This window comes from Malus sylvestris, chromosome 10 (assembly GCF_916048215.2).
Source record: "Malus sylvestris chromosome 10, drMalSylv7.2, whole genome shotgun sequence".
In the NCBI taxonomy this organism is placed as follows: Eukaryota; Viridiplantae; Streptophyta; class Magnoliopsida; order Rosales; family Rosaceae; genus Malus; species Malus sylvestris.
In genome coordinates this window covers 3,571,456-3,596,301 of record NC_062269.1, presented here as the reverse complement: position 1 = coordinate 3,596,301, position 24,846 = coordinate 3,571,456, and positions in this window count along the sequence as shown.

The window sequence follows — 24,846 nt, the reverse complement described above, 5'->3', positions numbered from 1 at the left end:
AAGTGTCACATCCCGGCCCGAGCCCCTATCATATCATGAGCTCGACTCCATCGTATCACGATATTGTCCGTTTTGGGCCCCGACCACGCTCTCACGATTTTGTTTCTGGAAACTCACACGAGAACTTCCCAATGGATCACCCATCATGAGATTGCTCTTGTGCGAACTCGCTTAACTTCCGAGTTCCGATGGAACTTGAAGGCAGTGAGCTCTAAAAAGGCCTCGTGCTAGGTAAATTTGAGAATATACATATAAGGCTTACATGATCCACTCTTCTGGACGATATGGAATGTAACAATAAGAATTGACAATATACAAATTAAAAATAGAAATATGTGAAAAATTCTAAAAGAATTATTTATAATTGATTCAATAAGTTTTTCAATTTTAAAAATTAATTTAATATTCAAATAATTATGTAGACAAAGATATAAAAGATATAAAAAAATGTTGATAAAAATAAATAAAATACGGTTTCCATATATCAAAATAAAAATGAGAACCTAATTTATCTTTATAATTATTATTTTTATTAATAATCACTAAATGGCTATGTTGACCATTGGAGTTGCCGACACTCGGGAGTACTCGTTGCTAATTATAATTTAATATGTGCAATCAGTGGACCAAATGCTTTGCATTTAGCTAGGAGTGTAAATATTTTAAGCTATAAAATTATATATACTTGTGGTTAGTTAAAACGTCGCACATCCAAATCATGGGATTACATGCGAGAGCGATATATAGATTTGTATTTACTGAATAATGATACCTAGTTGTGGACGACCGTATTGAATACGACATTAAAAAAAGTATATATATATATATATATATATATATGATATATGGTGTATATATATATACACACACTTTACACTTTTTTTTACATTAGTGAAAACTTATATGACTTTATTTTTGTCAAAAAAACAAAAACAAAAACAAAAACAAAAACAAAATCAAAATGATTGTTTCTTTCTTGAAAACGACAACTTTGGTTTTGATAGCACAATGTCGTTCATGAGCACGAGTACACGATGATGATAAGGACGACGGTAGTGCATTTTTTGGTTTGGTCCATGAGGTCTGCCATGGCTTTGCCTTTTTTTGGGTACAATTAGCTTACTTGGCTTCTTTTTTTTTTTTTTTTTTTTTTTACTTTTTAGTCAAAATGGTTTTTGAGGTTTGCATAACACACGATTTTGATCTATGTAACATCCCACATCGATCAATGGAAAGGGGGTGATGTGTCTTATATGTACATGCCCAAAGCGAACAATACAATATTATATTGTCCGCTTTGGGCCCCGGTCACGCCATCGCGGTTTTGTTTCTGAGCACTCACACGAGAACTTCCTAGTAGGTCACCCATCCTGTGAATGCTCTCGCCCGAACTCGCTTAATTTCGGAGTTCCAATGGAATCCAAAGCCAATGAGTTCCCAAAATGTCTCGTGCTATATGGAGATGGGCATGTACATATAAGACACATCACTCATTTTCCGTTAGTTGATGTGGGATGTTACAATCCCTGAGATTTAAAATCAATAGAAGTGGTCCATGAGATTGTCCACCATCAATTATTTTAGTCATTCCGTTAAAAAACTCCGTTAAGTAGATGGTATAACACATAACTTTGGTCCCTAAGATTTGCAAAACACATAATTTTGGTCCTTGAAATTTGCATAACACATAACTTTGGTCCCTGAAATTGTCAACCATCCATCATTTTGGTCATTTCATTAAAAAGCTCAGGGACCACTTAATGGAGTTTTTTTAAAGAATGACCGAAATAATGGATGGTGAACAATCTCAAAGACCACTTCTATTGATTTTAAATCTCATTGACCAAAATTATGTGTTATGAAAATCTCAGGGACCATTTTAGATAATTTTTTTTTAAAGTAAAAGTACTGTTTATATAGAGACCTCAATACGTGTAGATGAAGGCCTTCCCTCTTTGTCTTGATGCCTTTCAATTTGGCGTTAAGCATCACCTATTGCATGTGTTGTCAAACACCACGACGACCAACGAACATAATCAAGGCCAAAACCCAAGGGTCGGTTCAGTGACCACGAACAACTTCAATTGGAGTTCGAATTCTTATGGATGCATTTTGTGGGTCATCGACTTTGTTTTGCTTTGCTGTTTAATTTAAAGGTCAAATGTACGTTGTAGTCTGTTGATGCACAAAATCAGTCAGGACTTTGATACAACAGAAAATGTTAAGTTTGTGACCTTCGCTAGATTCCTCCGGTCACTAGTGTGGATACGTATGCAAATGGATAGAGACAAGGAAGCAAACACAAGATGTACATGGTTCACCCAGATTGGCTACGTCCACAGAGTAGAAGAGTTCTCATTAATTGTGAAGGGTTTACACAAGTACATAGGTTCAAGCTCTCATTTAGTGAGTACTAGTGAATGATTTAGTACAAATGACATTAGGAAATATTGTGAGAGAATGATCTCTATTAATAGAAGAGAGTTTCATTTTGACATTAACACGTGTTGTGTTGTGATTAGCTTCTGATGTTGACACGTGTCGCATTATGATTGGCTTCTGATGTCTACGCGTGTCGCGCTATGATTGGCCTCCTAATTGGAGGGAAACTCTTTTGGATCCTTAATGGTATAACGTTGACTGGTGCTCAGTAGTTTCGGGATTGGTCAAGTATGGTACAAACAGTGTTCCCCTAAATTCCTGAGTGAGGCTCTCAAGAATTGGAGAGCGGTGTCTCTTCGATTTTTGAGCAAGCAATCTTATCGGGATTGTTTTCTCGAATGTGAGTAAAGGTTGGGCATTTTTCCCAGTCTGCCTTGCCACAGAGCATAGAGATTGACACACATATGGACTTTCCAGTTATCAAGCAGTGGTGTTGTTGCTTTACCCTTGTGGGTAATAATAGGGTAACTGGACATTCAAAATTTATGTGTTTAAATTTTGTCAGAAATCTTTGGCAAAATTATCTGTTGTACCCGAGGAGTTGATGTTGCGTGTGGAAAGTGGTGCCTCTTCGAAATTCGGAGAGTGGTGATGTTCCTTTACCCTTATGGGTAATAGTAGGGTAGCTGAACCTTTAAAATTTATGTGTCTAAACTTTGTCAGAGATCTTTGGCAAAGTTATCTGTGGTACTTGAGGAGCTGATGTTGCGTGTGGAAAGTGGTGCCTCTTCGAAATTCGGAGAGTGGTGCCCCTTCAATTTTTGAACCAACGACCATGTTGCCCTTTCTTTTATAAGGGCACCACCAATTGTGTGCAAGAAGTACATTTAGAGAGTTATTGCTTGTAAGAATTTTCCCCTTATTTTTGTACTTCAGAGATTTATTGGACCTTATTTCTCCTTTATCATTTCTGAAAATGTCTGGCCCATCCAACAGTCGTTTTGACTTGAACTTTGGTGAAGAGGCAGCTATGTCTCCTTAAGACAACATATGGCGCCCATCCTTCTTATCCCTTACTGGTCCTCTTACCGTTAGAGACTCTGTGATGAAGAATGATATGACTGTTGCGGTGGTGGCCAGGAACCTTCTCACTCCCAAAGATAACATACTACTTTCCAAACAGTCTGATGAGTTGGCTATGAAGGATTCCCTGGCTTTCAGTGTCAGTGTGCAGGTTCTGTGTCTAATATGGCCCAACATCTATTTGCTCGAACCCGCCAAGTTGAATCATTGGCAACTGAAGTGATAAGTCTCAAACAGAATATTAGAGGGCTCAAGCATGAGAATAAATAGTTGCACAGGCTCACACATGACTATGCTCCAAACATGAAGAAGAAGTTTGACCAGATGCAGGAATCTGATGGTTAGATTTTAATTGATCATCAGAGGTTTGTGGGTTTGTTCCAAATGCATTTATTGTCTTCGTCTTCTGGAGCTGTACCGCGTAATGAAGCTCTAAATGATCAACTTCTAATGCCTCATCCTTCTGGGGTTCTGTCCAGTACTGAGACTCTAAATGATCACCCTCTGGTGCCTTTTCTTTCTGTGGCTCTAACGACTGCTGAAACTTCTCTTAAGCAACCTTTGTGAAGGCTCCCTCTTGTTTGTTTATTTTGACTCATGTATATGTACATATTTTTAACTTATCGGAGATATCAATAAATAATTTTTGCTTTATTTTAACGTATTATGTTAAATACACCAAAGCCTTCTTCACCAAATTCTTTGAATTTTTTCTTTTGTTGAAGCTTGTATGTTGAAGATTTGTTATGAAGCATGTAGGTTGAGGTAGTGTTCCCTTAATTTCCCGAGTGAGGAAAACTTGTCGGTTGGAGACTTGAAAAATCCAAGTCACTGAGTTGTCATGAGACTTCCGAGTATCAAGGTGCAGTAGCATATGCTAGGAGTCCCCCAAGTCTTCGGACGAGGGAGTTGATGAATGAGGCATTTCTTTTCTAAGTGGTAGCCCAAAACTCCTCCTTCATATATATTTGTTATGAAAGTTGTTAGGCCCAAAGAAGATTAGGCTTAGGCAATTTTTTTTTTCGAAATTTTTTTTTTCAAATTTTCAAATTTTCGAATTTTCGAATTTCTGAAAATATATATTTTAAAGCTTTGTAAGTGAAGCTTTGGTGTTGAAGCTTTGTAGGTGAAGCTTTGAGGTTGAAGCTTTGTTGGGCACCATGAATTAATTTTGCTTCACACTATCTTGATCAAGATACTGTGAAGCTTTTGTATGTGAAACTTTTGTGTTGAAGCTTTGTAGGTGAAGCTTTTGTGGGTAAAGCTTTAATGGCTGAAGCTTTTGTAGGTGAAGTTTTTGTGGGTCAAGCTTTTGTGGGTGAAACTTTTATAGGTCAAGCATTTGTGGGTAAAGCTTTTGTAGGTGAAACTTTTATGAGTCAAGCTTTTGTAGGTCAAGCTTTTGTGGGTCAAGCTTTTGTGGGTCAAGCTTTTGTGGGTCAAGATTTTGTAGGTCAAGCTTTTGTGGGTCAAGTTTTTGTAGGTCAAGCTTTTGTGGGTGAAGCTTTTGTGTTAAAGCTTTTGTAGGTGAAGCTTTGGAGTTGAAGCGTTGTAGGTGAAGCTTTGGAGTTGAAGCTTTTGTTGCATGAATTGATTTTGCTTCACACTATCTTGATCAAGATAGTGTGAAGCTTTTGAGAATTTATAATTGTCATCCATTGATGAAGCTTTTATTGAATTTCCCATTTTCCTTTTTTTTTTTTGGGGAAAATTAGAAATTTGAAAATGTAGAAGAGACAACATATACAAATTTTGCTTCCACACTGTTGAGCAAGAGATTGTGATGCAAGCCATAACTTATAGTAGTCGAAGTGTGTGCCATCACCTCAGAGTTAGTCTTCCAAATGTTGGCATTGATCATATACTTGAAGAAACAATCACGTAGGCCTGTTGTGAAGGCCTTGATGGCGGTCTTGTCATCTACCTTAACGCAGCGAAAATACTCATGGCTGAAGCGATCGGCATACTCTCGTAGTGACTCGTCCTGCTTCTGGCGAACAGTGTACAAGTCATTTGCAGAATACAAACGATCGGTCTGGAAGATGTGTTGAGAGACAAACAGTTTCCTCAGTTCCTTAAATGAGTCTACTGTCTCAGGTGGAAGACGGCAATACCAGTTTAGAGCTCTTCCATAAAGGGTGGAGGGGAAGAGAAGACATCGTTCTTCGTCGGTGTGCATCCGATATGCCAAGGTGGACTAAAAAAGGTTAAGGTGTTCAATTGGGTCCTCTCTTCCAGTATAGAGTTGTAAACCAAGCTTTTGCTTTGTTTTCGCTTGAAGGGGGTGTTGAGGATCCTTCTTGTGAGAGGGCCAGGTCTGGGTTGGTTCCAATCAGGTATATCGGCCTGATGTTCGGCATTCAACTTGTTTACTTCCTCAATGAGTTGTAGGACAAGGAGGTCCTGAGTGGAGTTCCACTAGAATTTTCTTTCGTAAGTCTTCATCACCTCTTGGAAGTAGGAAAGTTTGAGCAAAGACGTGTGGTTTTTTCTTGGACTCGTCGTACTGACTTCTAGGGCGAGTTTGTTGGAATACCTTGGAGTTTTATGTACCTTCATGTTCATTTGGGACCTGTCGTTTCTTCCCTAGATTGGTAGTTGGCCTGGGTCGTGGGAGGGGACCCAGTCTTTCAGAAACCCTTGGGTCATTGATCTTCGAGCCTATGTGGAGGGGATTCTCTCGACGTTGCTTTAGGAAGTCTTGGCAGTCACGATAAACGGCGTTCGATCCTTCCAACCTTTCTGCAATGAGGTGTTTTCCTCCACTTCTTCTGCTTCGGGTCGAAGCATCTGGGTTGAGAGAAGTCTCATGTTGATCAATGTTTTGATGATGAGCTCGCTCCTCATCAGGGATACCCATGTCGAAGGGAAATGACCCTCTGTGTTGGGGGCACCCAGATGATGGTTGATGTCTACAGGGGCAACGAGCTTGCGTGTTTGAGTTCGCCTAGTTTCGTAGAGCGTCTCAAAGAGCTTCTCATACTACTTCTGGAGGACCTCATTCTTCATTGATATCTTGTTGTTTTGAGCTTCTAGCTCATTGACTTTAGCTTGAAGAACAACCTTATTTCCTTCATTCTTTCGTTGCTTCGCACTAGGTGCAAGAGGGGTGTCATTCTGTGTGCTGTGGCTTTCTTCATTCCTATGTTGGAGAGGGATACCTAGTAAAAAGAGATTGTACGAATGGTGGAAACCAGCTTGGTAAAGCTGAAGAGAGTGGGAATAAGTGTTGTTCCCACAGACGGCGCCAAATGTTGATGCACAAAATCAGTCAGGACTTTGGTACAACAGAAAGTGTTAAGTTTGTGACCTTCGCTAGATTCCTCCGGTCACTAGTGTGGATAAGTATGTAAATGGATAGAGACAGGGAAACAAACACAAGATGTACGTGGTTCACTCAGATTGGCTACATCCACAAAGTAGAAGAGTTCTCATTAATTGTGAAGGGTTTACACAAGTACATAGGTTCAAGCTCTCCTTTAGTGAGTACTAGTGAATGCTTTAGTACAAATGACATAGGAAATATTATGAGAGAATGATCTCTATTTATAGAAAAGAGTTTCTAGTTTCATTCTGACATTGACACGTGTCGTGTTGTGATTGATTTCTGATGTTGACACGTGTCGCGCTATGATTAGCTTCTGATGTCGACACGTGTCGCGCTGTGATTGGCCTTCTGGTTGGAGGGAAACTCTTCTGGGTCCTTAACGGTATAACGTTGACGGTACTCAATAGTTTCGGGATTGGTCAAGTATGGTATAAACATAGTCTTATGCAGTATCAGAGCTATATGATAAGTAAGATCAGTTTATCATTAATTTGTAGTGAGATACTTTATATATTTAAATAATATAAAAATATCATCAAGGCGAATGTTGACAATTCCCCAATTTATTTATTTATTTGGTCAAACATAAACTTCATTCATGGAAGAAAATGTTACAAGTGATAAACTTATGGCGTGTTTGTCGCACCAAACTATCTCGAAATAGACTAATTTCAAGGACTAAGCTGCATTCACTTAGATTGGACTAATCAGTATAAAAATTACGAAGTGTTTTAAAAACCTAATTAATTTTCTCCTTTGATCTTATTGCAACCAAATAATTAACTTTTTTCTACATTAGAATTAGATTGAACAAAAAGTCCCAAAATAAAATAGTAATTTTCAAAAAAACACATTACAATTACAAACCGTAAAATTCAACTTTTCGAAAACAAAAACAAAAAACTAAGTAAAGCTTACAAAATTACAAAGTGAAGCCCTTCAAATACGCCTAGCCCTCTCCTGAAACTTCTTAAACCACGGGTTCAAGAATCCATTAGCACCACCTGCTTGCTACCGTCCATGACAGTAAACGACTGCATTACAAATTCTCACTAACCTTCATTGCCAGCCACTTGATTCGCTTTTTGGTGGTAACGTCTAACGACGGTAGCATCACCTTGACCTCAATCAACACGCCGATTTTAACCGACAACGACGTCGTGTCAGCTGTGAGTTATAGTTGTCCTCCCAACTCAGGCCAAGCTCATAGCGCCTCTTAATCGAGGTGAGTCTAATTTATTCTAGTCCAAGACCATAACAAACCTAGGATTACAATCCTAATTAAGTTAGTCCAAGCCAGTCCCTTCTAAAAAGGGGTAACAAATGCACTCTTAAAGAAAAGTTGCTAGTTGGTCAAGTGGACAAAGAAACCTAAGCAAAGTACATGATAAGCCAATTAGACTTTGTTGTTGACACAAGACGCCAATGCCAAAAGCATCATGTACCTTATCAATCCACCGTTCAGGCTAGCTGATATGCGGTCAACATCAACAAAACGCAAGGGCCATAAAACAAAAACACAGATGCAAAATAGTGCGAAATGAACAAATCTAATTCTTGACTAAACAAAAACAATGATGCACAAAGAATACATTAATTTTCCTCTAAAAAGCTCAGCAAAATAAATATAAGTTGTTGATACACAAAACCGGAGGGGTCTTCGAACAACGTAAATTCGACCGTGAATCTGCAAGAAAGTAAAGAACACAAGATGTATCGTGGTTCACCCCAATGTTTGGGCTACGTCCACATTGATGTTGATATTGTTTCACTCTAAATGGTGAATATACAAGAAGGCTAGAAACAATGTGCTTTCTAGCCTATTTCTGTGTTTGCCTTCTCAATAAGGAGAGTGAAGAGTCATTTTATAGAATAAGGGATCCTCACTTATTACATATATACCCCTTCATTTATTACATAATTACATTTGAGTCCCTCGAGTATTTATACGAGGTCTAAATACGGAGACCCTAAATATGGTACAAACAGTAGTCCCCCAAGTCTTTAGTCAAGAGAATCTTTTAGCTGGAGATTTGAAATTCAGTCCATGTGTGGGCCGAAGTAACTAGATATCGTCTAGAACTGATATTCGATATGAGGCAGTGTTGAATGTGACCAAAACTAGCAACTATATCCACCACTCGAAGACCAGCAAAGGAAGACTTCTGATGCGAACAAAGCAAGAAGAAAAAACATCATCAAAAACGTAAAATGAGGTGACCCGCATGCCTAAACCAGCTGTAAAATGGTTTTGCACACCTTCATATAAGTGAGTGACGACTCGCTCTCGAGATGGGTAGCAAACACCATGGACAATAAAGGCTTCTCAATTGAAAGCAAACATGGAGCAGGTAATTGAAGAATTTGTGGGTGAAAGATTAGGAGGGTAAAAGAAAGCTCTCGTGTGATGCATAGAGGAAGGATATTTAAGTAGTTGTTTAGGGTTAAAGATTAGAGATAAATTTGAGACTAATTTAGTTCTGGTGCAGCAAAACCGAAATTCTCCAAAAGGTGAGTGAAAAATCAAAAGAAGGGGACGAAGCACCCAATCTGAGACCAAGCTCAAGCCCATCACCACTGAAATTTAAGAATTGTTGCTCACCATCGCCTTCTCCTAGTTCAAGAGAGAGATACTGGAAGGGTCACACTCCATAGGGATGAAGATGGATAGAAGAAAGAAGAAAGTCTTTTTCATCAAATGGCGGTTGTGGGTTGCTTGCAAATAACAGTGGGAGAGGGGACAATGAAAAGAAGGAGGAGGTGCTAGGTAAAGGAAAATGAGGGGGAGAGAGATGAGGCGAGGGAATGGAGGCAGGACACGGGGGTAAGGGAAATGAGGTAAGGCACATGGGTAATGGTAAGCAAAACGAGGTAAGGGAAAATGAGGGAGAGAAAGAAGAGGTGTGAGGGGGGGGGGATGCAAGGCACAGGGATAAGGGAAACAGATGGAGCGTGATCGTGCATCGTGTTGGAGGGGACGAGGTAGACGATAGGGTGTACATAGCATGTACCCGATAATTCTCATATTTATAAGGTGTACATAGCATGTACCCAACATTGCTTGTGTATTACATATATATATATATATATGTAGACCAAATAAATGTATGATAGTTTGTCACAAGCCATATGCTAATATGTACATATATACACGCAGAAAGAGAGATTGATTTATTTTATTTTTTTTGCAGGGAAAAGACAGAAAATATATTATTTTCACTATGACTAATACCAAAGTTATACTTGTCCACATAAGAACAAAAAGTAAATAGTAAATTGAAAGCAATACCCCTGACAACTAGAAGTTATACATAAGGAATTTTCAAAAGCTGAGTTAGAAAAATCAACTCCTATTTATTCATTTGTTATGCTTTAATTAATTTTTAGTTGTAAAATTCCTTTAATGTTCCAAAGTACGTTAGGTTTTTCTCTAGTTTGATTGTTTCTTTTCCTCTAATTTATGATGTTATCAACATCTTATATGTTATAACGACCCGTCCCCAAAAATTGTAGTCTTTATAATTTTTAAATGTGAATTTACGGAAATACCTTTCAAGGCAAAGACGTTGACTTTTGTTGATTGTCTTGTCATGTCATGTAAGGTTCATTTTCTTGGTGTATGCTCGTAGTACTCGTCGCTACGAACACATGGGCGCAAACATATGTAATTTGGAGTTATAACGAAAGAGTTATTAACAAATGAAGTCGAGGGCAAAATTGTAAATTTATTATTTTCTGGAATGCTCCAAATTTTTTGAGCAAAATCTGGAAAGCCACGTGTGTGGCCCAGATTAAATGGAAGAAAAGTTGGGCGGTGGAGATGAAAGATAAAAGAAAGGGAGGAGGATGGGCGTTGCCCAATCGAGAGAAAAGAGAGAAGTGAGTGATCAATGGGAAATAGAAGAAAGGAAGAGAAAGAAGAGAGTGAGGGACCACTGGATCACCCATGACCTGGTTCTTCCCCGCCGACTCGACCCGTTCTGCAGCCATTCCGACGGTTTTCTGTCGATTTTTTCTCCAAATTGCAGTCATTCACCACTTGGAACTTCTCATCGACCCTTATTCTTCAATTTCCACCTATGATTGATGGATTTTTTACCTTATGTTTCACAAGAACACCCACGTAGGCTCCGAGAGGTGCACGATGATGAATCTGCCATTCTTGCAATGATTTCTTTCAATTGTTACCACCAATAACCTTCCCTTGAGCTCAGGAACAATACACAATCATTAGTTGAAGCGTTGGAGTTGATTTGAGGATAAATCAAGATCACCCAAATTCTAGGGTTCCAAAAGGTTCTTGGTGATTTGGAGCTTTTCCCGGCCACAAGTATAAAACTTTACTTGTTAAGATCTTCATTTTTATGAAGTTTGAGAATTTTTAGAAATAGTTGATTTTTCGGGCAAGTCGGGACGACCGACCAGCCATGTACGGTGGCGCGTGGGCCAAGGCATCCCCTGACCTTCCTAGGCTAAATTTGATTCTCTAATTTCGTATGTGAAGTATGACTGATGAATTTTCATCGTTTGAACCTAGTTTCATTAAGGTCTGCAGGTAAATTCAGGTGAGTTATTATGTAATTGAAATGGTTGAATTATATAAGCATGCACATATACATTTAGAGCTCATCATTGTTGCACCCTTGTGCTAGTGCTCCCGGCCTGGGCCAGGGGCACAGCCTTCACGTGATTGTTCACCTCCTGCACCGCACGCTCGCCTTGGATCCAAGTTAGGTAATAACCTGTTGTACAGGTCATATTAGGTGACTCTGACTCGTAAGTGACCCGATTAAGTGACTCTGATTCGTGTGCTAGCATAGACTGATGGGCAATATGTCCCGTCGTACAGGTAACATCAGGTGACTTCGACTAGCATGTTAGTTTATACTGATCTTACACATGGCTTACATTTATTATTATTGAGATATTGTGGCATGGCATGCTTCCATTTTTACTGCATCTATGCATTCATTTTTCGTACCTATGTAGTATTATTTTTGGGAAACTATACAGGTTTTATGGTAAGAGGTTATAACAATTTTAAAAGGTTTTTATTAAAACTTTATTTTCAGGCCCACTCACCCTTGTTTTTCTCACTTCCAGGTTCTAGTAGCAGAGTTTTCGTACCTACAATGATTATCGACAATTCTTGGGGTAGACGATTATCATCGATGGTATAATTCTCACCTTATTTTACTGTACTGTACTTATGCTATGTCATCACGTGTGAAATGGGTTCATACTCACTCGCTGCGCACTCTTGTACTTAGGCACTTTTAGGTTTAAATTTATGGGGTTTTAGATCTTATACCCTTCGATTTGGAGAGCAACTCTAATGATTAGTCACGAATGAAGCTTTTCGCAATATGTGTTCGTCTCTACGTATATTTCCACTGTTTCACTGCAGGGTCTTATTATTATGGGAAAGTGGACGTCGAAACACTTCTAGCAGCTGGTTTGGTGCGTTGTAGGATTGTATGGTATCGCGATCGAGGCATGAATCGGACGATCTAGGCATATTCGCACATGATGAGCAAAACGATGTTTTGGTATCTTCGGGCTCACTAGCTTATTGAGACAATGATGAGTTATCGGAATTACAACAGATTGTAATATCGATGACTTAATTGTTGGGTTCACTAATCAAGTGAGCAAGACAGCTCATCTACGACAACACTTACTAGTTAGCTATGGTTCAGAGTCATTCTCGAAGTTAGTGACACAACGACTATTTGGCGAGGTCCATTTTCATTTTGGGTTTTGATATGGGTATTTCTGCCATTACAAATTTTTGGTGAGTTATTTACACTCTTGGTTTTAAACTCAATACAAATATTTGAATCGTAAGTTTATATATATATATATATATATATCTATTTTTGATATTTTATTATATGTATATTCTTTTTTCCTTATGTTTTACGTAATAATTGGTGTTTTCAACCTTACGGTTTATACGGGTATTATACTACTATATTATCGAGGAAGGAAGAAGGTATGAGCTTGGAGGTATGAAAGATGAATAATTGCAATCCGATCGCGACGGAATGACATTCTTTTTTATGTAGCCGCTCTAACTCAATAATTGTTGCAAAGAAATTGTAATAGTATTTTATTTGATGGAGGGGACTGATGGAATGGCATGGTAGGCATTAGCTTTCTTTTGAGCAACTCAACCCAATGAAAAGCAATACAAATACAATGCAGTGTCCAAATTGTCCCACTCTTTTTGCAGGGTAGGTGCATGAGTAAATCACTAGATGAGTTTTGTCATAACGGAAATGTTACTCTTTTATATTTGAAAAATCACAGATTTAAGTAATGAAAATAGCTTATTTGCAAAGAAAAAGTAAGCATCTGTACAATAGACGTTCCCCTCCCCCTCCCTCTCCCCCTCCCCCTCCCCCTCCTTGCAACCCTCGTAAAACGAAAAACCTTATTGGCCAGAGATGACCTTTTCGTGCATGAGCAAAACAACTCAGGCTTGGGATGGTTTCCACCTCAAGGGAAACAGTCCTATTGGGGGATGGACCAAGTTACTTTGCTTCTTGTTTTAATGGCCAATGACTATGTATCTTTCAGTTATGCTCGTGCCAAACCTGTATTCTATTTGTGTGAGTCATCAATTGGCATTCTTCCATGCTGCATTTCTAAGTCATTTTATTTTGTAATTATCCTTGATCATCTCCCAAACAATCCATGTTAAATCAGATGATTATAAAATCCCAAACAATCCATGTTACCAATCAAATGATAAGATGTTGTTTCATTTTAGTTTTAGTGGTGTGCTATCCACACACCTATTTTTACTTTATACACACCATTTTAATTTGTGGCCGTCAAACCAACTGAATTAATGAATATCAAATGACATAAATTAATAAGGAATGTATGAGAAGTAAAAAAATATGTGCAGATAGCACAATCCTGTTTTTATTGACAAAATCAACACTAAACCGCATGACGTTTCAATCATCACAAATATATAAATACGAACAAACATACAGAGGGAAAAGGATATTCGTAAACATTTTTTAGCAACGCGTGGTAAAAATAGTTATAAGTGATTAGAGTATAAAAGTCCTCACTCGGCAGTCACTTGATCAAGCATTTTACAAAATTGACACTGATTTTCCCAAAGGTTTATAAATTATACGTTAGAATATTATGCAACTCCCCGGCTAGCATTTATATATGACGTCAAACACATTATTTCTAGCTTAACCTAGTCAATTAAACTTGGTTACCTGTGAAACAACAATTTGACTTAGGGTTTGACAATTAATCCTACTAAGTACTAACCGCTAAAGCTGGATTAGTAATAATTAACTTTGCAAATAGCACCCAGATTTTGACTGCTAAAATCTGCAACACATAACACATAGCTTTGCAAATTGCAAGTAGATTTGAATTCTTTGCATTGGTGGCTATCATTGGCCGATCAAAACACGTGCAAAATACCATTGGCTATGTGTGGGAGCTTCTTATTTTTTAAGAAAAACTAATGAAAATGATTCGAAAATTTTGAGTTTTAACTATAAAAACAAAATAAAGGGTAAAGTAAATAGTACCATAATTGATTTTTTTTAGTGTAAAAATGTAGTTTTTCGTTAAAATAAACAGTACCGTGAACTTTTCATTAAAACTCCCAATTTTTTCATCTTTTTCATTCTTTTCGTCTTTAATTTTTGAATTTTTGTTTTTTGTGATTTTGCATCTCAGTTTTTCTATCTTAGTTATTCTTAATTATCGTTTAGTATTTGGGAGTTAGCTCTATACTTTGCCGCAAATCTCTTGCCCTCACATCAATTCTCTCTTTGTTGTTGAATTCCTTACGATAGATTCCTTCTTTCTCAACTCTCCGAGTCATATCTTGGCGGGCTGCGATTTTTTTTGCGACTATGCCTCTTGTTGGTCGATTGAAGATGTACATGACGGTGCCTCAATCTTCGCATGACCACATTCTCGTGTGTCTTTTGACACGTTTCTTCTGTTCGCTTTTTGGTTGTGAAGTTCTCGACAACAGCCGTTGTTTGGATATTCAGATTATTGTTGCAACGGTATTTTATACCTTTCTTCGTTGAATGTGTGTAAGTTTTGGTGAGCTGATATATATAGTCCTTATGCTGGAGAAATTTTTAGTTGTCACGAGAACACAAATGATATACCATTTGTTTTAATAAGAATTGTGAGAAATTTTATTTTTTAGGTTATTAGCTTTTTAGCACATATCCCATCATTTCTTTAGTGACACATATCCCACCATTTGTTTAGTGACACTAGATGACTCTGATTCGTGTGCTAGCATAGACTGATGAGCAATAGGTCCAGATGTACAGGTCACATCAGGTGACTCCGACTGATCTTACACCTGTTTTGCATTTATTATTATTGAGATATTGTGGCATGGCATGCTTCTGTTTTTACTACACTTGTGCATTCATTTTCCGTACCTATGTAGTATTATTTTCTGGAAACTATATTGGTTTTATGGCGAGGGGTTATAACGCTTTCAAAATGTTTTTATTAAAACTTTATTTTCAGACTCACTCACCCTTATTTTTCACCCCTCCAAGTTCTTGTAGCAAAGTTTTCATACCGACAAGGATTATCGGCAATTCTTAGGGTAGACAATTACCATCGATGATATAATTCTCATCATATTTTACTGTACTATACTTATGCTCTGTCATCACGTGTGAATGAGTTCATACCCGCTCCGCTCACCAGGCACTCTTGTACTTAGGCAGTTTTAGATTTAAATTTATTCACATCTTCTACATTAATACACTTTATGGCTTTGTCACCTTCCAGGTGTCGGCTAACACAGTCCGATTCGGAGTTCTAGTGGACATCCAGGGTCGGGGTGTGTCAGTGGACATCCCGGGTCGGAGTGTGTCAGTGGACATCCCGGGTCGGGGTGTGTCATATGTTCTTAAAAGGTATGGTATAAGATCCTACTAAAGCGTTACATTTTTTTTCTTGTGATAAAAGAAGACAACTGGTGGTAAGTCAATGTTATCCACCCTTTCCAAGCCCAAAGAGGCTATGAAGAATTTCACCATGCATGTTGCCACAATCAAACAGATTCACCAGCTTGAAGAGACTATGGAGAATGTACATGTGAATGTCAATCAACATGTTCTTATTATACGTTACTATTTTTGTATGTAAATTCAATTTACGACCTTCTTAATAAAATTAAAAACAAAACGTCACTAAACAAATATCATTCACATTATATATTATCAACTATGTGTGCTAATAATTAAAAAAGTTTTTCACATGTAAGCTTTTGATAACATCAAACTTTTAGGGAAAAAAAATAATTCAAATTTAATAATTAAGAGAGAAAAATCAATTTCTTTATGATCAAAATAATTGACATGAAGAAAGTTATAGATAAAGAGATCGCAAACGGCTGCCCTTGGATTAAGTTTCGGAACACTAGAGAATTAAGAAAAGCTCCCAACTTTATTGATAATGGAATGAAAAGATATGATTCAAATAAAACCCCAAAAATAGAGTATAAAGTTTCACGAAACTTAATAACAAAAAGAAAAAAATGGGAAGAAAAATAAAACAAGATTAACCGAAATAGTTCAAATCTGTTTTTGACCTATTAAACTACCCCAAACACCCGAAATCCATCTTAGGTTGTGGCCAGGCCATGAGCTTGATCCATCTCGCCGTTTCATTTTCGAGAAAGTATCTTAAACAGAAAAATGACATCGAATGGGAAAGTACATTCCACGAAACCCTAATAGCAAACATCAATAAAATGACAAAGTATCAGAATAGCTAAAACGGTTGAAATATATTTTTGATCCATAAACGACCTCAAATACTAGAAATCCATCATGGGTCGCAGCAATGCGATGAGTTTCTCTGTCTCATTGTTTCTTTACCTTAAAGATATCTGAAACTGAAAACAGATTTAAAAAACTATAAAAGTACTTTTCACGTCAAAATTACTATTCATGTTAGAATTCGCCAATTGGAGATGCTCTTTAAAGTTTGAATGATAAAGTGTATGTCAATTGGACCAAGTTACTTTGCTTCTTGTTTTAATGGCCAATGACTATGATCTTTCAGTTATGCTCGTGCCAAACCCCCTCGCCCCCACCCCTTGTGTTTATTCTATTTGTGTGAGTCATCAATTGGCATTCTTCCATGTGCATTTCTAAAGGCTGGTTTGGTATTGCTGTGCTTTGAAAAAAAACTGCTGTGAGAATAAGCGGTTGTGAAATAAATCAGCAGAGTGTTTGGTAAACTTTTTTGTAAAAGTACTTTTGAAAGAAAAAAAAGCAGTTTGATAGTGGGTCTTTTCATTAAATGAGCACTATAGCTTCGTGTGCTTAGAAAAAAAAGCCAGTTTTCCAAAGCTGCAAATAGCAGCTTCAGCTTTTTCCTTTAATTTCAGCTTATTCTCACAGCAGCTTCCAAAATAAGCCATTTTTTTTAGTTTACCAAACACCTAAAACCTTCACAGCTTTTTTTCATGGGTACTTTTTTTTAAGCACCTCACTCCCAAACAACCCCTAAGTCATTTTATTTTGGGTAATTACTTGATCATCTCCCAAACAATCCATGTAACGTCCCACTTCATCCAATGGAGTGATCCTTAAATGTATATTATCATCCCTACCTAGCACGAAGCTTTTTGATAGCTCATTGGCTTCGGGTTCTGTCGAAACTCCGAAGTTAAGCGAGAATGTGGCCAGAGCACTCCTATGATGGGTGACCTACTGGGGAAGTTGCTCGTGAGTTCCCAGAAACAAAATCGTGAGGGCATGATTAGGGCCCAAATAGGATAATATCGTGCTACGATGGTGGAGCGGGCCTGAGAAGTGATCCACCCCGGGCCGGAATGTGACAATCCATGTTAAATCAGATGATTTTAAAATACATATCAAGTCACCAATCAAATGATAAGATGTTGTTTCATTTTAGTTTTAGTAGTGTGCTATCCACACATCCATTTTTACTTCAAACACATCTTAATTTGCGACTGTCGAATAAACTGAATTAATGAATATCAAATGACAAAAATGAACAAGAAATGTACGAAAAGTAAAAAAATGTGTGTAAATAGCACACTCCTATTTTATTGACAAAATCAACACTTAACCACCTAACGTTTCAATCGTCACAAGTATATAACTGCGAACAAACATACAGAGGGAAAAGGATATTCGTAAACGTTTTTTTAGCAACGCGTGGTAAAAATAGTTATAAGTGATTAGATTATAAAAGCCCTCACTCGGCAGTCACTTGATCAAGCATTTTACAAAATTGACGATGATTTTCCCAAAGGTTTATAAATTATACGTTAGAATATTATGCAACTCCCCAGCTAGCATTTATATAGGACGTCAAACACATTATTTCTAACTTAACCTAGTCAATTAAACTTGGTTACCTGTGAAACAACAATTTGACTTAGGGTTTGACAATTAATCCTACTAACCCTAGTTAAAGCTGGATTAGTAATAATTAACCTTGCAAATAGCACCCAGATTTTGACTGCTAAAATCTGCAACACATAACACATAGCTTTGCAAATTGCAAGTGGATTTAAAGTCTTTGTATCGGATTCTTAATACTTTTCATCTGTTGTCGGTAGCTATCATTGGCCGATCAAAACACGTGCCAAATACCATTAGCTATTCGTGGCAGCCTCTTATTTTTTAAGAAAAACTAATGAAAATGATTCGAAAGTTTTGAGTTTTAACTATAAAAATAAAATAAATAGTAACATAATTGATTTTTTAGTGTAAAAATATATTTTTTCATTAAAATGAACAGTACCACAGACTTTTTGTTAAAACTTCCCATTTTTTCTAATCATTTTTCATTCTTTACGTCTTTAATTTATTGTTTTTTGTTTTTTGTGATTTAGCATCTCAGTTTTTCTGAGTTTTTATCTTAGTTATTCTTAACTCTCGTTTAGTATTTGGGAGTTAGGTCTATCATCTGCCGCAAATCTCTTGCCCTCACGTCAATTCTCTCTTTGTTGTTGAATTCCTTACGATGGATTCCTTCTTTCTCAACTCTCCGAGTCATATCTTGGCGGGCTGCCATTTTTTTTTGTGACCATGCCTCTTGTTGGTCGATTGAAGATTGTACATGATGGTGCCTCAATCTTCGCATGACCACGTTCTCGTGTGTCTTTTGACACGTTTCTTCTGTTGGCTTTTTGGTTGTGAAGTTCTCGACAACAGCTGTTGTTTGGAATTCCAGATTACTGTTGCAACGGTATTTTGTACCATTCTTCGTTAAATGTGTGTAAGTTTTGGTGAGCTGATATATCTAGTCCTTATGCTTGAGAAATTTTTAATTGTAACGGAAACATAAGTGGTACAACACTTATTTTAGTAGGAATGGTGAAAATTTTTATTTTTTAAGTTATTAACTTTTTAGCACACATACCCCATCATTTATTTAGTGATATATGATGTATCGATTGTACTGAAAAATTTCTCTTCATGCTCAAGCGAAAAAGAAGGATGACGAGAAGGTTCAGATAACGAGAAGTGCTAAATTGACCAATAGAAAAATCCAAGTTGTAGGCTTTAAGTTGAAGGTGATTACTATCTTTCACCAAAATATAAAAATAATAAAGTAATTCACAATCATGGGTTTTGATGATTGATTACTACAGTCGATAAACAAAAGTTTTGTTGAAATCACATTCAAGCCACGTGGATAACGAGCCCACACAACAACACGTATAATGTGGGTCCCGCAATCACGATCATATTGGTGGGTCCCTTCCCCAGAGGAGAAACTTTTCTGATTGTTGATGGACACAGCTGGCTGTTCCTTCTTTATGTCTGGTGGCGATTGCAAAGCAAAAGCTATGAGAAAAACCCCAAAAACAAAATATGAAAAGTGAAAAATCGTGTGTTTATTGGAAAGACATCGTTTCCGAATTTCTCCTCTAATTCTAAAGCCTAAGCATTAAGTAATTTGGGTTTTTGAAATTTAATTTAATAATAAAAAATTATTATAATTTTTAAAATATTTTACTAACTTCTTTATTTTTAACTGTTAGATCAAATTTTAAAAATCTGAATCACTTAATTCTTGAATTTTTAACGAAGAAATTTGGAATCCAGATAGTTGAAGATCGAACAGTGCCAGATTTGCCACGTGTATTCAGACCCGTAGACTGGCCGCGGAATTGATTTCGTATCTGTAGCTTTCAGTAGCTGTCAGAGCTGTTAGTGGACCCAAAAAAATAATATTGTTTCTAAAATAATAATTTTGAAATAAAAAAAAAGAAGAAGAAATTGTTCTCTTCGGGTTGAGAGCTTGCTCGGTTGCTTCATGTGAAATGCTATTTTGTCGGTGGAAAAAAACATGTTGGAAAAAGCTCGCCCCTATTTTCGAGCGAAAATTAAACGCGGGTGCTTTCAATTTATGTGAAAAATAAAAGAGAGATGCTACGCAGGATTTATAAAAGGAGATATTTTATGAATTATCTACTATCTACAAATATTATAAAATATTATATTAAATATGACGTGCGGAGAATTCATGAAAAAATTCGAATATGTTTGGTATCATATTTGAAATTTTTTATAATTTTTCAAAACATTTCTTAAAAATAATTTTCTTTAAAACTAAAAAACTTGATTGATTTGTGATTTAAAAATTTTAAATTTTACGACTTAAACTAAACAAAGAGATTTAAAAAAAGGGGGTCGCAATAGAGGGAGAAAGAGGAGAGAGGATGAAAGAAAATAAGAGATGATTAAAGGAAAGAGAAAGAAAAGAGAGGATCAGACGAGATAGAGAGGAAGATGAGCGAGATAAAGAACCGCGAGAATGAAGACAACGGATTGGAGGAGAGACGAAAAAGATAAAAAAAAAAAAAGAGGAGAGATAAGAAGAAGAGAGAGGGAGAAATATTTGGAGTAAGAGGGGAGGGGGGTAAGAGAAAAGAAATTAGTAAGTTTAAAAACTCTAAAAACTCGTTTTTTATGTTTATTGGAGTTAGTTTTGAGTTCAGTTTTTTTAAATAATCCTACTAAATAAGTTTTTAAAGCTTAAAATTTGAAAATTGTTTTTGATATTAAAAAGTGGGATTCAAGTAGAATATCAAACAGACGCTTATCCTTTTGGAGGTTTTCATTACATTTCTCAAATAAAATCCTTGATCTGGAGATAAACTTAATAATTTTCGTAAAAAAAAATGATATGATCAAATGTCTGGATGTTTTGGAACCCGTCTCATGTACGAAAGAGGTTTAGTTCCTTTTATATCTTGTAGGCTTTTTATGATACGACCAAACGTCTACGCGTTTTGGATTCAACTGACATCTAAATCAGTGATTACTTACCGAGAAAACAATATCTTTGACCCAATGGGAAATTAGCAATAAAATAAGAACGTGAAGTACTCATTTTTGGTGAGGTTGATGATGAAAATAAATTCACATGTTGCTTGAAACGTTGAATTCTCTAAGCTCATGTGATATGATGAGGTCGATGATGTAAAGGATACTACCTTTTGAATTTTATACGTTTGGTGATTTATCAAGTACTTATTAACTAGTTTGTTAAGCTTAATCATATGATGCTAATCATGTTTTAGTGATGAAATTATTAGCGAACTAAGCCCAACCAAGCCCAAAATTAAAACTTGCATGTAAAGCCCTAAATACTCAAAGCCCAGTAGTTCATCCCTCCAACAATATTTGTTGCTAAACTGTTCGATAATTAATTACCGACACACGAAAGAATAAAGTTGTCAATAGTTCCGTTACAGTATAATATAAAAAGATAAAGTTCCATTTAAATTAAAATGTAACGGAAACTTTTCAACGCACTGTATATTGAAAAGACCGTGACTTGTGAGCCACAATGTTAATTAAGTCGAATTATTTTTCATGGCATTATTATTATGATATACGGATTTTTTTTTAGTAAATTGTAACAATAATTTTAATTTAATTAGAGTAATGATTCCTCCACTAAAAATTTATTACTATTGGTCTCTTAACTCATCAAAACGTGCAACTATGGTCTCTCAACTAATCATTACCATTGGTCCCTCAATTTTAATCCAACTAAATAAATGGTTCCTCAACTTTAACTCAATTGGAGCAATGGTCCCTTAACTTTAACTCAATTGATAAGTTGAGGACCAATAATAATGAATTTTTAGTTAAGAGATCATTGCTCTAATTTGATTAAAGTTGAGGAACCATTGCTATAATTTATTTATTTATTTTTTATACTCACTTGTGAATACATAAGTGTTATACTATGCATGCTAGTAATTTTGATACTCACTTGATACACAATTATGATATATGGAATATTTTTTTATTTTATTTCATGAACTCTAAAAGCGGACATATCAAACTTCAATTTTAATATTTTATGCATATTACACACATGAAATGATAAAGTTCCATAATAGTGTTTGTAGTACATATCAACATCAGGTTGACTCTAATTCTTTGATCTTTTTTCGTGAAAGGTAATTTAGAATTGTGATAATTCATGGTGTCGGTTGATTATCTATAATCTATAATGATGGTATAATCTCCATAAAGCTCTAGTTGTGAGAAAAACTTGCATGCACAAGTACACTACTATATTGACGCTCTACTATGTCTTTAAAATAAAGATATATATATATATATATATATATATATATATATATATATATATATATATATATAAGTATTTATACACATATTTGTATTCAATTGGCACATGTAAGTTGTTATCTTAAGATGCATTGCCATTGTGACAACTCGTCCCTAGTTCTAGAATTTTATAAATTTTTAAGGTGTGAATTTACGAAAATGCCCTTAGAGGCGAGGGTATTGACTTACATTGACCAACGTATAGTGAGACGTATGAAATATTCCTTTAGCATATTTCTGTAGTACTCGACAATACGGCTGCGTAGACGCAAGTAGAAGCGGATTGGGGTATTGATATTACCATTTATTATTTTTTTTTAAGTACCATTACATTATTTTAAGAGTAACTTTGGTAAGAATTGAGGGAAGAGGAAGAGAGAGAAGAAGGGGGAACGGGAGAGAGAAGAAAGAAGGGCTGCTGCCCAATCAGAGGAGAGGAAAAGAGGAGACTAACCAACCAGAGAGAAGAGAAAGGAGGGAGAAATCGGGTCTCTTCCTTAACCCGTGCGACCCGACCGAGTATCAAGGCCAAATCCGTGCATTTTCTCCCCAATTCCCGGTGAATTGTGTTGAATCATTACCTGGAAATACTACCCTAACCCTCTCCCTTCCATTTTCATCCCAAAATTAGAAGAATGTGGTGATATTTTGAAGGAAAAACAGACGGTGGGCCGTGTGGGTGTATGACGACAATCCGTAAAAACTGAAGCTAACCCAACCAATTACCACCACCCATAGACTCCCCTCAACCTCAGAAACAAAGCCCAAACACTTGTGGAGGCGTCAGAGTGAGCATGGAGGTCGAATCAAAGCACACCCTCTTTAGGGTTTCCGACAGATTTATGTAAAATTGAGGTATTTCTCGGCCAAATTGGCCTTGGTCACAGGTACGAAACTTACTCTACTCATTGAAATCTTCATGCTTGTAAATTTTGGTAATTTTTGGAAATAGTTGGATTTTCCGGCGAATCGGGGCGGCCGACTGCCACCCATGGCGGCGCATGGCCAAGGGACCGTCGATGCTACTCTTAGGTTAAATTAGATGCCTTGAGTTTAGTTTTGGTAATTGTATACCGTAGGTTGATCATTTGAACCTAAATCCCTTACGATACGCTACTTGGTAAAATGTGAATCGACGATCCGACCGTTGGATCGTCACCAAGCTTTAATATATTATAGTACATAATATTTGTTTGTACCATACTTGACCAATCCCGAAACTACCGAGCACCGGCCAACGCTATATTGTCAAGGACCCAGAAGAGTTCCCCTCTGACCAGGAGGCCAATCACTACTCGACACGTGTCAAGATTAGAAGCCAATCAGAGCGCAGCACGTGTCAACATCAAGAACCAATCATAACATGACACATGTCAATGTGACAAAGCTACAAGTTTTTCTATAAATAGGGGTCATTCCCCCACAATATTGCCTAATGCCATTTGTGTTAAATCATTCACAAGAACTCACTAAATTGAGAGCTTGATCCTTTGTACTTGTGTAAGCCCTTCACTACTAATAAGAACTCCTCTACTCCGTGGACGTAGCCAATCTGGGTGAACCACGTACATCCTGTGTTTGCTTCTCTGTCTCTATTCATTTACGTACTTATCCTCACTAGTGACCGAAGCAACCAAGCGAAGGTCATAAAACCTGACACTTTCTGTTGTACCAAAGTCTTCGCTGATTTTGTGCATCAACATTTGGCGCCGTCTGTGGGAAACGACACTTATTCCTACTCTCTTCAGCTGTGTCAAGCTGGTTTCTATCATTCGTACACTTTCTTTTGACCAGGCATCCCTCTCCAACATGGGAAGCGAAGGAAGCCACAGCACACAGAATGACACCCCCCATTGCACATAGTGCGAAACAACGAAAGAAGGAAGGAAAACGAGTTCTTCTTCAAGCTAAAGTCGATGAGTTGGAAGCTCAGAACAACAAGATAGCAATGAGGAATGAGGTCCTCCAGGAGCAATATGAGAAGCTCTTCGAGACACTCCACGAAGCTAGGCAAGCTCAGACACGCGAGCTTGTTGCCCCCGTGGAAGTCAACCATCAACTGGGTGCCCTCCAACATGGAGGGTCACATGCATTCGACATAGATATCCCTGATAGGGAACAGATTACCCCTCGACTTGATAATCAACATGAGGCTTCTCTTAACCCAGTTGCTTCAACCCGAACCATGAGAAGTGGAGGGAGACACCTCTTTACTGAAGGGGCAGAAGGATCGAAAGCCGTCTTTCGCGATTGTCGGGATTTCCTAAAGCAACGTCGAGAGAATTCCATCCATATAAGCTCAAAGATTAATGACCCAAGGATTTCTGAGAGACTCGGTCCCCTGCCACGGCCCAAGCCGGCCACCAATTTGGGGAAGGGGCAACAAGT